Source organism: Bufo bufo, chromosome 3 (genome assembly GCF_905171765.1).
Source record: "Bufo bufo chromosome 3, aBufBuf1.1, whole genome shotgun sequence".
In the NCBI taxonomy this organism is placed as follows: Eukaryota; Metazoa; Chordata; class Amphibia; order Anura; family Bufonidae; genus Bufo; species Bufo bufo.
The window spans coordinates 97,618,705-97,634,450 of NC_053391.1; the positions used below are offsets into that span (position 1 = coordinate 97,618,705).

Consider the following 15,746-nt stretch of genomic DNA (forward strand, 5'->3'; position numbering starts at 1 on the left):
TTAGGTGGAAAGGGGGTGGGTTAAGGGAAGCTCTGGTCCTGAAACTGACAGATGGGCGGATGGTTTTCCCTTTGGATGCAGATGGTAATTAACCGTGTCCTCAACAGAGCCTGTGCTCCACTAGGCACCTGCTGAGGACCACAGCCTCACCGAGACCTGCCCTGTCTAACCTCAACGATGCCGCTCGCCCGGTTCTGCATGATCATGAGCAGTGCCTCTATGCAGAGATCCCTGCACCCCAACTCTTCTACTACTACGCCGTCTCTGGGGAAACCCCTGGAGAAGATGATATCATTGTGAGGGGGGTCTCCATGGCAGCAAGGCCAGGCACAATAGTGCTTTTCTGAGAAAGACCACCTGCTCGTAAAGATTGTAGCCGGCAGTTGTGCCACACTCTCTAGTGCCGGTGAGACCCACAGAGGTTCTGTCGCAGCCTCTCTCCCCTTATAAACCTGCTGAAATCACAAGTGTGTTAACCAATTTGCCACCGTCGGTGCCAGCCGTATTCTGTAATGAAATCCTGGGTCTGCACAAATGTGTTAAGCCTTGTAAGCAGAGCCGCTACTATGTCAGCCAACAAATCGATGAACTCGCTGGGAGAATGACGCCTGCAGACACCAGACTATATCATTAAAGCAAACAGGGTTTTAATTTCAGCTGCTCTTATTGGCCTAATATATAATGTCTTTGGCAGATTCCCAATTAAAGGGGCATCAGCACTGAACTTGAAGCTCTGCTATAGGGGAATGGGTTTACATTCATTAGTTCAGGGCTTGACAAAATTTCCTTGGAATCTAGGAGCCAGCCGTGTCATAAAGCCCGCAGTAGGTGCCCCCATAGTGCTCCCCCCCCACTTCTCCATAGAGCACCCCAATAATGCATGCCAGTACATAGGGCCCCCAATAAATCCCCCCATAGTGCTCCTTCCCCTCTTCTCTATAGTGCCCCCCATAATGTGCCAGTATATAGGGCCCCCATAGTGTTTCCCCTTTTCTCCATAGTGTCCCCCCATGTTGTGCCAGTATATAGGGCCCCATAGTGCTTCCCCTCTTCTCCATAGTGCCTACCCCCCTATTGTGCCAGTATATAGGGCCCCCACCCTCTTGCCACAATATACTATAAATAATAAAAACAATAAACTCATATACTTACCTTATGCTGCTGTCAGTGATGCGATGCAGGCCTCTTCCGGCCTGTGTCCCGCACTGTAGGCTCAGGCGGCGCGATGACATCATCGCGCCACCTGCACCGGCCTCAGATAGGCTACAGGTCTAGTGCCTCTCCCCTGCTCCTCCACATCGCTGTCCTGAGGACGGCGATACAGATGAATATGGAAATGAGCGCTTCCACAATGGAGGCGCTCATCTCCACTCCTGCTGCCTCCGGACAGAACGGGCCCCCCCTCCGACACTCCGCACCAGTCGCCCGTGCACCTTTGAAAATGGGCTGACACATACCAAAGCGCCAGGACCAAATAACTGATCGCCATGGCGACCTGGTGACTGGGATTTGTCAAGCCCTGCATTAGTTGCATGATCTAGCTTAAGACTTGTTCACATTTGCATTGGAGCCTCCGTTCAGGTTCTCTGTTACTGATTCCGCCAAAAAGACTGGACAAAAAAGTCCTGCCCGCAGGACTTTTGTACAGTTAAAAGACAAGATCCCAAGCGGAAACTGAACGTACTCCATTATAGTCAGTGGAATCGGTTCTGCTCAGTTTGGCTCAGTTATACGCCAAATCCGGTACTTCCATTATATTCAGAAATAACTAGCGGTAACGTAAGCTCACCCTTACCCACAGACCTAAGACATTCACACCGCTTACGTGTATACATCACGTGGATTTCCCAATGTATAAGGGCTCAGACACATCACTGTTGCCGTTTTTGTGGTCTGTACTTGCAGATCTGCAAAACAGATACCAGCTGAGAGCCTGCTGCCATTTTTTTTCACTTGCAGAAATGTCCTATCCTTGTCCGCAAAAAATGCGGATCGGATGCGAACAAAAACTACAGTCGTGTGCACGAGACCTAAAACTGAAAGATGCTAATGTATGGGCATACAGCAGTCAACATAGTTGACGGTATCCAAATTTTTTTTTTTAATGGATGGCTCTAAAATAGCGTAATCAAATCTACTATTCTTTATAGCAAAACAAAAAAAAAAGCTATACGAAGACATGATGCCAGTCTGATGGAGGCCAAAATGCAGTATTTGATAAATGGAGGCCTGTGGATATGTTTCAAATATAACCAGGAACCTTCCCGTCACACATGCAGGTAAATGCCCCCTTCGCCTAGTGCCACACAGTGACTTAGGTCATTCACAGACTGAAGGTTTTATAGTAAAACCATTAATGAATGAACACTACAAGTTTTGATGGTGCCAACTTTGCAGTTAATGGGGTTGTCCACCTTTTATTTATCGCAAAGTGCCAACGTGGCAATTTAACCTGAATACCAATATAGTAAATCTTCCATGTACTTCATCATTTAGCTATAATAGCCTGAATACTACAGTCCAGTATAGTATAGTATATCCTCCATATACTATAATAGACTGCCCACATTCAATGCGCTGCCTGCGCTGTTCATGGTGCGCCCTGCGCTGATGAATGGCCAGAAAAGTCTAAGGCTTTTTCCAGGGTGCGGGTGCCCACAGAGAGGCCCGTGCCATAAGTTCACCACCACTGCTCTGGAATACGGTAACTTGCTGTATTCTGGTCAAAAAGCGACTAAACCTTTTTGTATCACCACTGCCCAAACTTTAAGAAAGTTCCTTGCCTAAAACCTACATATCCAAAATTCTGCCTGTTTTTCTGGTCCCTTCTCATGCATAATGCCAATCGAGCTATGTTCTGGTAGCCACATCAATCTGTGACAGTCACTGCCGGGAACGTGCTGCATGAAAACCGCACATAAACAGCGTAATGTATTGTCGGCAGTGCAGCGATTCATGCACTGACCCAATTGTTTCACCTTCATTTAATTTTATCTCCATCAAGAACCCATAGGATCCCACAAAGGCATCAAACATCAAATACATCACCTACATAAGCCACCAGAAGAAACCAAAATATTTTATTCATGATTCATACAATTAACATGCATAAACCAATCCCCACAAGGGATCGCTGGTTTCCACAGTTGTATGATGGCATCAATACTCCGATCACAAAAACCACGCCGGTTTATAATCCAGCGCTTCTAAATAATTCACCGGAGCTAGAAATGTATACAAAAATGCTACAGAATATCAGGAATAGGGATATTACACACTATCCTAGGACCCCAGTACAAGCGCTCAGGACTCTGGGGGTAGATACAAGAGTCCTCTGTATGACAGTGACAGCAATAACCGGGCTTCAAACCCTGCACCAGTACCTACCAAAATATATCTCCACCATCATAGCGCAAATGTACAAAGTGTTCTGGCAAATACAGAATAGACTTGGAAATTCGGCCAAGTCCAACTTTTCGTTTGCAGCCGACTTGTGGTCACATTTGCAAGGATCATCATTTGTCCTGACCACGACATTGGCAGAGAGATGGCAGACAATCTATATCTGGGTTTTCTTCCGCCTGATTATAGCTCATATTACAGGAATTTTCTATAATAAGACTACGAAAAGCCGTTGGGTGATCATCAGGCATAGTTATTTGAGTGGTCCACAGCATCTCCCAGCCAGTCCCAAAGTGTGTGTGTGTGTGTGCACGGCAGTCTATGGATAAGGCCTCTTGCACACAAACGTGTGCGCCCCATGGCCGTGCTGCGGCCCGCAAATTGCGGGGCCGTAATGCACGAACACCAACTGTGGGGCAGGCACAGCGGATCGCGGACCCATTCACTTTAATGGGTCCACGATCCGCCACTTCCGCAAAAAATAGGACATGTACGATCTTTTGGCTGAACGGAAGTACAGGACAAAACCCCACGGAAGCACTCCGTAGTGCTTCCGTATGGTTCCGTTCCGCATCTCCGGATTTGCTGACCCATTCTAGCGAATGGGTCCGCATCCGTGATGCGGAATGCCCACGGAACGGCGCCCCCGTGTATTGAGGATCTGCAAAACGGCCAAAGAGCGCACACGTTCGTGTGAAAGAGGCCTAACCCGTCTCTTTTATGCCTCATACAGACACAGTGCCTTGGTCCCGAGCCCGGAGGCTGGAAGCAAAGCAGCAATTACACAAAAACGCTGTTGTGAAAACATTAATGATTAGCTGTGCCCCAGAGCAGCTCACATTTCTCTGGCTTCACATCCTTTGTGTGCCGTCTCCGGTTCGTAAAACCGCAGAACAAAGGGCTCGGCTCCTCGGCAGAGAAGAAACACACAGGCGATTCTACGCATCACAGCTACAGAGACTAAGCCCTCATTTATTTCTTGTACTTGAAGTCATCTTAGTCGAGCCAAGTAAAACCAGTATGTGAAATATTGGCCTAAGAGGGTCCGGATTTAAGGTGGTCCGTACGTATCAAACAATTTAGTCTATTAGTGATGTTCAATGCACTTTACAAACAGCATGGAAAACATGTCAATAAATTGCCAAATCTGCAAAATATATACTAATGCATTAAACCCCTAAAGACTACCTGCTGTCTTTTCCGGTCACTTTTCTAAAGAGAGCTCAGTGCTTCTATGAGCACTTCTGCTCCACAAATGAATTGTAAAGTTCTCAGAGCAGTCAGGATCGGAGGTAGCTCCAATCCCAAATGTTCACCCTTTGATTACTGCAGCCTGTGACCGACGCGTTATCAAAGAGGATTTCCCCCTCCGATTGGGTCCCAGTGATCTGATCTGAGGTTGGGTAAGGGCTCTTTCACACTTGCGTTCTTGTCTTCCGGCATAGAGTTCCGTCGTCGGGGCTCTATGCCGGAAGAATCCTGATCAGGATTATCCTAATGCATTCAGAATGGAGAGAAATCCGTTCAGGATGCATCAGGATGCATCAGGATGTCTTCAGTTCCGGAACGGAAAGTTTTTTGGCCGGAGAAAATACCGCAGCATGCTGCGCTTTTTGCTCCGGCCAAAAATCCGGAACACTTGCCGCAAGGCCGGATCCGGAATTAATGCCCATTGAAAGGCATTGATCCGGATCCGGCCTTAAGCTAAACGTCGTTTCGGCGCATTGCCGGAGCCGACATTTAGCTTTTTCAGAGTGGTTACCATGGCTGCCAAGACGCTAAAGTCCTGGCAGCCATGGTAAAGTGTAGCGGGGAGCGGGGGAGCAGCATACTTACCGTCCGTGCGGCTCCCCGGGCGCTCCAGAGTGACGTCAGGGCGCCCCAAGCGCATGGATCATGTGATCACATGGATCACGTCATCCATGCGCATGGGGCGCTCTGACGTCACTCTGGAGCGCCCCGAGAGCCGCACGGACTGTAAGTATACTGCTCCCCCGCTCCCCGCTCCTACTATGGCAACCAGGACTTTAATAGCGTCCTGGGTGCCATAGTAACACTGAACGCATTTGGAAGACGGTTCCGTCTTCAAATGCTTTCAGTACACTTGCGTTTTTCCGGATCCGGCGTGTAATTCCGGCAAGTAGAGTACACGCCGGATCCGGACAACGCAAGTGTGAAAGAGGCCTAAGCCCTCTGCAGTCAGTCCTGGGGACCAAAAAAGGACCCCAGGACTAAGTTCAGTACTCCTACTGTTAGGGCGCACTTGTGTTGCCCTAACCACAGCCTGTGCCATAGAGACACAGCGTGATGTGTTAGCATATACAAGTATGCTAATATATTATAAGTAGAAAAGAATTTTGTAAGACAGTAATTCCTTTATAGGATTATAAAAAATATGTAATAAAAATTTAATAGAACTATTTTACATTTTAAAGCTTGCAAAGCTAATAAGTGGTTATTTTACATAACATACATTTTATAACGCATATATGTAAAAGAAAGAAAAGACATGTTAGATTTCCACAAGAACTAGCTTCAAGAACTCATTTAACCGGCTATTCAGTGTGATATACGCAAAGCAAACCATAAAAATAAAAAACTGTCAAAAATCACTTTTTCTATATTTGTGACTCAAAATTTTTTATATAAATTACGAATTAATATGTAATCAACAACACCAAAAAATGCAACTACGCCCACATAAAACTAGGCCTTATACAGCCATGTCCGTGAATAAATAAAAAAAAAATGATGGCTGCATAAACATGGAGAGGCAGCCACGGTAAAGAAAAGGCATTTCTATCATAGTGCCGGCCATGTGCGGTCCGCAAAGTGCAGAACGCAAATGGCCGGTGTTTTGCGGATCCGCAATTTGCGGACCGCAAAACAGTTTCGGACGTGTGAATGGACCTTTAGTCTCAGGAGACTTGTCTGGCATCAGCTTTCATATATATAAATATACATATACACACACACACGACCACTTTGTACCATTTGATCACCAGCAGCACTGATAAATCCATACACTGCACGTCTTGCCTACAATTAATTCAGAAAGTCTTCAGACCCTTTGACATTTTTCACATTGTTATGTTGCGGCCATGTGCTAAAACAAAAAAAAAAGTTTTCCTCCCTGAATCTGCACTCCATACCCCTTAATGAGAAAGTGAAGCAGATTTTATAAATGTTTGCAAATGTATTAAAAAGTAAAAAATTTGCATGGACATAAATATCCAAACCCTTTGCTATGACACTTGAATATTCTCTGGGGACTTCTCATTTCTAGTGAGCATCTTTGAGATGTTTCTGCAGCTTGACTAGAGTCCACCTGTGGTAAATTCAGTTGATTGGAGATGATTTGGAAAGACACAGTCCTGCCTGACAATGCATATCAGAACAAAAACCAAGCCATGAGGAGGTAACAACTCCCTGTAGAGCTCAGAGACAGGGTTGTGTGGAAGCACAGATCTGGAGAATGGTGCAAGAAAAAATTCTGTTGCACTGAAAGTTCCTAAGGCAACAGTGGCCCCCATAATTGTTAAATGAATTTAGTTTGGAACAAACAGGACTCTTTCTAGAGCTGGCATCCCCACCAAACTAAGTAATTGGAAGAAAATGGCCTTGATAAGACAGGTGACCAAGAACCTAATGGGCACTCTAGCTGCGCTCCAAAGATCTTATGTGTAGATGGGAAACACTTCCAGAAGATCAACCATCACTGCAGCACTCCACCAATCTGGTCTTTATAGCACAGTTGCCAGAAAGAAGCCTTTTCTCAGTGAAAGATACCTTAAAGAGGACCTTTCCCTAGAATAGAAAATCTAAACTAAGTATACAGACATGGAGAGCGGCGCCCAGAGATCCCCCTGCACTTACTGTTATACCTGGGCGCCGCTCCGTTCTCCCGGTATAGCCTCCGGTATCTTCACATGTTAGGCTCCACGCAGGGGAACCTGCCGGCATCTTTCTCCCATGCTGTAGCGCTGGCCAATCGCAGCGCTCAGCTCATAGCCTGAGAGAAAAAAAAACCTCTCAGGCTATGAGCTGGGCGCTGCGATTGGCCAGCGCTATAGCATGGGAGAAGGAGACGCCGGCAGGTTCCCCTGGGTGGAGCCTAACATGTGAAGATACTGGAGGCTATAACCGGGAGAACAGAGCGGCGCCCAGGTATAACAGTAAGTGCAGGGAGATCCCTGGGCGCCGCTCTACATGTCTGTATACTTAGTTTAGATTTTTTATTCTAGTGAAAGGTCCTCTTTAAAGAGGTTGTATCATCTAAGATAATGGGGGTATATCGCTAGGATAAGCCCCAATTGTCTGATAGGTGTGGGTCCCAGCGGTGAGACCCACACCCATATCCTAATCAGCGCCCGAAAGTGGTGGAGGGAGCACTGCGCATGCACAGCCACCCTCCATTCATTTCTATGGGACCACCAAAAATAGCCAAGCGTTGGCTCAGCTATTTCTGTCGGGCCCATAGAAGTGAATGGGAGTGGTGGCCGATTATGCGCAGTGCGCGCGCTGCTCCCATTCACTTCTATGGGAAGAGCGATTGGTGGTGGCTGGACCGGAATCCTCCAGCCACCACTTTGGCCCGCTCTGTTCTCAATACAGGTGAGGGTCCCAGCGGTGGTACCCGCACCTATCATACAATGGGGCCATTGAGACAACCTCTTTAACCACCTCAGCCCCTATAGCTTAAACACCCTTAAAGACCAGGCCACTTTTTACACTTCTGACCTACACTACTTTCACCGTTTATTGCTCGGTCATGCAACTTACCACCCAAATGAATTTTACCTCCTTTTCTTCTCACTAATAGAGCTTTCATTTGGTGGTATTTCATTGCTGCTGACATTTTTACTTTTTTTTGTTATTAATCGAAATTTAACGATTTTTTTGCAAAAAAAATGACATTTTTCACTTTCAGTTGAAAAATTTTGCAAAAAAACGACATCCATATATAATTTTTTTCTCTAAATTTATTGTTCTACATGTCTTTGATAAAAAAAAAAAATGTTTGGGTAAAAAAAAATGGTTTGGGTAAAAGTTATAGCGTTTACAAACTATGGTACAAAAATGTGAATTTCCGCTTTTTGAAGCAGCTCTGACTTTCTGAGCACCTGTCATGTTTCCTGAGGTTCTACAATGCCCAGACAGTACAAACACCCCACAAATGACCCCATTTCGGAAAGTAGACACCCTAAGGTATTCGCTGATGGGCATAGTGAGTTCATAGAACTTTTTATTTTTTGTCACAAGTTAGTGGAAAATGATGATTTTTTTTTTCTTTTTTTCTTACAAAGTCTCATATTCCACTAACTTGTGACAAAAAATAAAAACTTCCATGAACTCACTATGCTTATCAGCGAATACCTTGGGGTGTCTTCTTTCCAAAATGGGGTCACTTGTGGGGTAGTTATACTGCCCTGGCATTCTAGGGGCCCAAATGTGTGGCAAGTAGTTTGAAATCAAAATGTGTAAAAAATGACCGGTGAAATCCGAAAGGTGCTCTTTGGAATATGGGCCCCTTTGCCCACCTAGGCTGCAAAAAAGTGTCACACATGTGGTATCGCCGTACTCAGGAGAAGTTGGGGAATGTGTTTTGGGGTGTCATTTTACATATACCCATGCTGGGTGAGATAAATATCTTGGTCAAATGCCAACTTTGTATAAAAAAAAAATAATGGGAAAAGTTGTCTTTTGCCAAGATATTTCTCTCACCCAGCATGGGTATATGTAAAATGACACCCCAAAACACATTCCCCGACTTCTCCTGAGTACGGAGATACCACATGTGTGACACTTTTTTGCAGCCTAGGTGGGCAAAGGGGCCCATATTCCAAAGAGCACCTTTCGGATTTCACCGGTCATTTTTTACACATTTTGATTTCAAACTTCTTACCACACATTTGGGCCCCTAGAATGCCAGGGCAGTATAACTACCCCACAAGTGACCCCATTTTGGAAAGAAGACACCCCAAGGTATTTCGTGATGGGCATAGTGAGTTCATGGAAGTTTTTATTTTTTGTCACAAGTTAGTGGAATATGAGACTTTGTAAGGGAAAAAAAAAAATCTAAAAAAAATCATCATTTTCCGCTAACTTGTGACAAAAAATATAAAATTCTAGGAACTCGCCATGCCCCTCACAGAATACCTTGGGGTGTCTTCTTTCCAAAATGGGGTCACTTGTGGGGTAGTTATACTGCCCTGGCATTTTCCAGGGGCCCTAATGTGTGGTTTGTAGGTAAATGACCTGTGAAATCCGAAAGGTGCTCTTTGGAATGTGGGCCCCTTTGCCCACCTAGGCTGCAAAAAAGTGTCACACATGTGGTATCTCCGTACTCAGGAGAAGTTGGGCAATGTGTTTTGGGGTGTCATTTTACATATACCCATGCTGGGTGAGATAAATATCTTGGTGAAACGCCAACTTTGTATAAAAAAATGGGAAAAGTTGTCTTTTGCCAAGATATTTCTCTCACCCAGCATGGGTATATGTAAAATGACACCCCAAAACACATTGCCCAACTTCTCCTGAGTACAGCGATACCAGATGTGTGACACTTTTTTGCAGCCTAGGTGGGCAAAGGGGCCCACATTCCAAAGAGCACCTTTCGGATTTCACCGGCCATTTTTTACAGATTTTGATTTCAAACCACTTCTCACGCATTCGGCCCCTAAAATGCCAGGGCAGTATAACTACCCCACAAGTGACCCCATTTTGGAAAGAAGACACCCCAAGGTATTTCGTGATGGGCATAGTGAGTTCATGGAAGTTTTTATTTTTTGTCACAAGTTAGTGGAATATGAGACTTTGTAAGGGAAAAAAAAAGATACGGCAATGTGCAATGTGACACCGGCAATGTGCATTCCGCAATTTGTGGACCGCACATCGCCGGCACTATAAAAGAACATGCCTAATCTTGTCTGCAATTGCGGAGAAGAATAGGACATTCTATTTTTTTGCGGAAACGAAAGCACAGATGCGGAAGTGCAGATCCGCAAATGCGGATGTGGATTCGCAAATGCGGACAGCACATTCCGGCCCCATTGAAAATGAATGGGTCTGCACCCGTTCTGCAAAATTGCGGAACGGATGCGGACCCATTTTGCGGACGTGTGAATAGAAAAGATATCCCTCAAAATGAAAATAAATTCAATTATTAAAGTTAAGCAAAAAGCATAGATGTGGTAGGCAATAACAAGTGCTCGGTGGCACTAAATCAGGTTCTCGGCAGCACCCAATCAGAAACCATATGTCCTACCACAATCCGGGGGGTTCCAGTGCACATCCATGAATCCCGGAGGGAAAGCAAAAAACATCTATCCATAGGCTAGATGATGATGTGGTATTGAAGGACAGGTGGGCAAAGAACTGTCCCTGATATTGCCCTACAGGGGGGTGCTATTCAGGCACTGATAGCCTAACCACAGACCACCCGCCCTGATAAGAGCGACCCCGTCCGGAACCTTACCCTATATAAAAATGGCCCTAGTAAGCCCCTAGCCCCTAGGCCTCTGACTTCCAGGTGATCACTATATAGATCTATGTGTTTTTGACTCATTATAAAAGTATATTATAAGTATATCACACCCCTCAGTATATCACCCCTATATCACCCAGTCCTTAAAATGACTTTTGTGGCCCTATTAGCTAGCGTTTGGTGTCCCTAACAGCCTGTCCCTGCTCCACACAGCAACCTCTCCCTACCCTGGCAAAAACACTAAATGTAAAAAGTAGGGGTGCACCGAAATGAAAATTCTGGTCCGAAACCGAAACCGAAAATTCAGGATGCCCTTGACCGAAAACCGAAACCGAAACTGCCTTTTTGCCCAAATACTTTTAAAATACTTTTTTTTTTTTTATGATTTTATTAATAATTCTTTTTCATGAATGAAATTCATCTGTGGGTGGCGCTGTTATGGAGAGGGGGATCTGTGGGTGGCGCTGTTATGGAGAGGGGGATCTGTGGGTGGCGCTGTTATGGAGAGGGGGATCTGTGGGTGGCGCTGTTATGGAGAGGGGGATCTGTGGGTGGCGCTGTTATGGAGAGGGGGATCTGTGGGTGGCGCTGTTATGGAGAGGGGGATCTGTGGGTGGCGCTGTTATGGAGAGGGGGATCTGTGGGTGGCGCTGTTATGGAGAGGGGGATCTGTGGGTGGCGCTGTTATGGAGAGGGGGATCTGTGGGTGGCGCTGTTATGGAGAGGGGGATCTGTGGGTGGCGCTGTTATGGAGAGGGGGATCTGTGGGTGGCGCTGTTATGGAGAGGGGGATCTGTGGGTGGCGCTGTTATGGAGAGGGGGATCTGTGGGTGGCGCTGTTATGGAGAGGGGGATCTGTGGGTGGCGCTGTTATGGAGAGGGGGATCTGTGGGTGGCGCTGTTATGGAGAGGGGGATCTGTGGGTGGCGCTGTTATGGAGAGGGGGATCTGTGGGTGGCGCTGTTATGGAGAGGGGGATCTGTGGGTGGCGCTGTTATGGAGAGGGGGATCTGTGGGTGGCGCTGTTATGGAGAGGGGGATCTGTGGGTGGCGCTGTTATGGAGAGGGGGATCTGTGCACTGTTATGGAAAGGGGATATGTGCACTGTTATGGGCATAACAGTGCACAGATCCCTTTCCCCATAACAGTGCACAGATCCCTTTCCCCATAACAGTGAAGATCCCTTTCCCCATAACAGTGCACAGATCCCTTTCCCCATAACAGTGCACAGATCCCTTTCCCCATAACAGTGCACAGATCCCTTTCCCCATAACAGTGCACAGATCCCTTTCCCCATAACAGTGCACAGATCCCTTTCCCCATAACAGTGCACAGATCCCCCCTCCTCATAGCAGTGCCATAGACCGACCCCCCTACCCATAACAGCCCCGGCCCTGCTGCTCACAGCATCACTCACTGCATCTTTATTTTACCTTACAATCGTGACGCTCCAGTAACAACTCTGCAGGCAGAGCGGAGGGCGGCGTAACGTCACTTACTCACGTGACGCACCTGCTCCGCCCACTTTTTGAATGAAGGAGGCGGAGCAGGCGCGTCACGTGAGTAAGTGACGTTACGCCGGCCTCCGCTCTGCCTGCAGAGTTGTTAGTTACTGGAGCCTCACGATTGTAAGGTAAAATAAAGATGCAGTGACAAAGTAAACCGCCCGCCCGGCGCCCGCCCGCAGATGGTGGGTGACAAATCCCACACCCCATATTTTCGGCCGATATGTAACAATATCGGCCGAAGTGGATTAGGTGCATTTTCGGCCGATATTTTCGGCTGCCGGAATTTCGGTGCACCCCTAGTAAAAAGGCGGCCAGATCAGGTTTATTATGTGCTAAAACGTCTCAATTGGCTGTCCTGTACCACCTGATGGATGTGTCATGGGTCAAAGTTCTTCACAATCTAAAAGAATATGGCGGACGCGAATTTCTCCATATGTTCGCATGTTCGGCGAACACGCAAAGTTCCCTGCAAAACGACCGCCGGGCGAACCACAAGGCCATCTCTACTGTGGAGGTGTTTTTCAGTCGCCGGGACAGGGCGGCTGGTCAGAGTTGAGGAAAAGCTAAATGGGGCAAATTACAGAGATATTCTTAGGCTGGGTTCACACCTGAGCGTTTTACGTTAGGTGTGAACCCAGCCTAAGAATATCTCTGTAATTTGCCCCATTTAGCTTTAAAACGCGCTGTAAAACGCTCAACAGGCAAGAACCAATGATTCCCTATGGGAATGGTTCTCACCTGAGCGTTTTACAGCGCGTACGAACGCGCTGTAAAAACGCCCTATGCCCAAAGAAGTACAGGAGCTTCTTTGGGGCGTATGGTGGCGCGTTCCCGTAAATAGACTTCCGGGAACGCGCGACAATGGGCGTTTGCTAGTTTCGGAGCCGCGTATATGAGATGCCCGAAAAAATCGCGCATATAGAGCGCAACAAGGTACGCTCATGTGTGAACCCAGCGTTAAAGGGAACCTGTCCCATTGAACATGGCATTTGAGCTGCATGAAGCATGTTGTAGAGCAGGCGAAGCTGAGCAGATTGAAATATCGTTTTGTGATAAAGGATTCTGAAGATACTGGGCCAGATTTATCATTAGCTCAAGTCAGAATAATGGAGTGAAAAAGTCGCAAATATTTGCGCAATCGCTAAAACTGTGCAAAAATTGGCGACTTTTTCTGCTCTGCACTATTCTCGTCCGTTTTCTGAAAGTGGGCGTGTTTTCTTATGTAAATTAATCTCTAGACAGATTTACTATTGCGACTATTTAAAAAGTCGCAAAAAAAATGCGCAATTTCACTCCAGTGAGGACCATGCTTATCTTATGATACTTTTTGATAGAACATGCAACTTTTTCATAAAGACGTGCGACTTTTTCGTAAAGCTGCTTACTGAGGGATAAACTGCTACCGTCAAACCACATTTATTACAGTCTTAAAGGGCTGATCATAAATCTGACTTGGCTAAAACTGACTTTAGCCATATGTGAAAGTGGAGTGAGCCGTCAGAGTAATGATAAATCTGGCCCACTGAATCTAAAGATAATGATATTTTTCCCACAAAGCTATATATCAATCTGCTCAGCTCCTCTTGCTCTATAACATGGTCCCTGTAGCTTGCATTGCATTTTCATGGTGACAGGTTCCCTTTAATGAAAACCTGATCCAGAGTGCTCTAGACCTCCGACAGGGCTGAAGGATCACCTTCCACAAAGACAATGACCCTAAGCACACAGCCATGACAACACATGAGTTGCTAAGGGAGAACTCTGTGAATGCTCTTGAGTGGGCCAGCCAGAGCCCTGACTTAAACCCTATCAAACATCTCTGGAAAGACCTGAAAATGAATGTTCACCGAGATTCCCATCTAAGGCTACTTTCACACTGGCGTTTCTGGGTCCGCTTGTGAGATCCGTTTCAAGGCTCTAACAAGCGGTCCAAAACAGATCAGTTCAGCCCCAATGCATTCTGAATGGATAAGGATCCGCTCAGAGTGCATCAGTTTCCGCTCTAGATGCGGACACCAAAAGACTGTTTGCAGCGTTTTTGTGTCCGCCTGGCGATGCGGAGCCAAACGGATCCGTCCTGACTTACAATGTAAGTCAATGGGGACGGATCCGTTTTCACTGACAATATGGTGCAATTGAAAACGGATCCGTCTTCCATTGACTTTCAGTGTAAGTCAAAACGGATCCGTTTGCATTACCATGAATAAAAAAAAAAACAACAAATAAAAAAATAATTTTTGATAATTGATAATGCAAACGGATCCGTTCTGAACAGATACAAGCGTTTGCATTATCGGTGCGGCTACGTCTGTGCAGATACAAGACGGATCCGCACCTAACGCAGGTGTGAAAATAGCCTAAGCTGACAGAGCTTTAGAGTATATGCAGAGAAGAAAGGCAGAAAATACCCAAATCCAGGAGTGTAAACTAGGGATCGACCGATTATCGGTTTTACCGATATTATCGGCCGATATTTAGGATTTTCAAAGTGATCGTTATCTGCTTCTATTTGCCGATATGCCGATAACAAGGATCGCACTGCTGTCAGCGCAATCAGTGTTCCGTCATCAGCAGAGGGAAGAAGGAAGCAGTCTCCTTCCCCTCTGTGCCGCTGCTGTCACCAATGAGAGGAGAAGAGGAGGGGAGGGGCTGTGGTCACTGTGCCACCAATGATGTTGCCCCCCCCCCCCCCCCCAATATTAATCATTGGTGGCAGTGGCCACAGGGTCCCCTCCCCTCCATTGGTGGTTCAGTGGCAGCTTCTGATCGGAGCCCCAGCAGTGTAATCCTGGGGTTCCGATCGGTTACCATGGCAGCCAGGACGCTACTGAAGCCCTGGCTGCCATAGTCCGCTCCCTGATGCTGTGTGCACAAAGCTCAGGACAGCAGGGAGAGTGTAACGTCCTATTCTCCCTAATAGAGATCTATCAGGGTGAATAGGACAATGGTTCTAGCCCCTAAGGGGGCTAAAAGTTAGTAAAAAATTAATTAATAAATAAATAAATAACTAAACAAAAAAACAAACACCAAAATATTAAGTATAAATGAAAAAGAAAGATTTACAAAAAAAAAGCTACACATTAACAATAAACATGTTCATTTTCAGCAGATTTGTGTAGGAATTTTTTAAAAAATAAAATAAAAATGCACAGAATATTTGTATAAATTATCAGCTATCGGCCTGAAAGTTTGCAGATTATCGGCTCATAAAAATCTATATCGGTCGATCCCTAGTGTAAACCTTGTGGCATCTTACCCAAGAAGACTGGAGCCTGTAATCACTGCCAAAAGGTACTTCAAAAAGGTTCAGAGTAAAGGGTCTGAATACCTATATCAATGCAAGATTTTAG

At 46.1% G+C, this 15,746-nt stretch overlaps 1 protein-coding gene across 1 annotated transcript in view; it reads right to left on the reverse strand.

Annotated features, from left to right (window-relative positions):
• ABR (ABR activator of RhoGEF and GTPase) overlaps positions 1-15,746 on the reverse strand; it is a 381,876-nt gene that overhangs the window by 301,577 nt on the left and 64,553 nt on the right. The gene's annotated exons all lie outside the window — the stretch shown is intronic.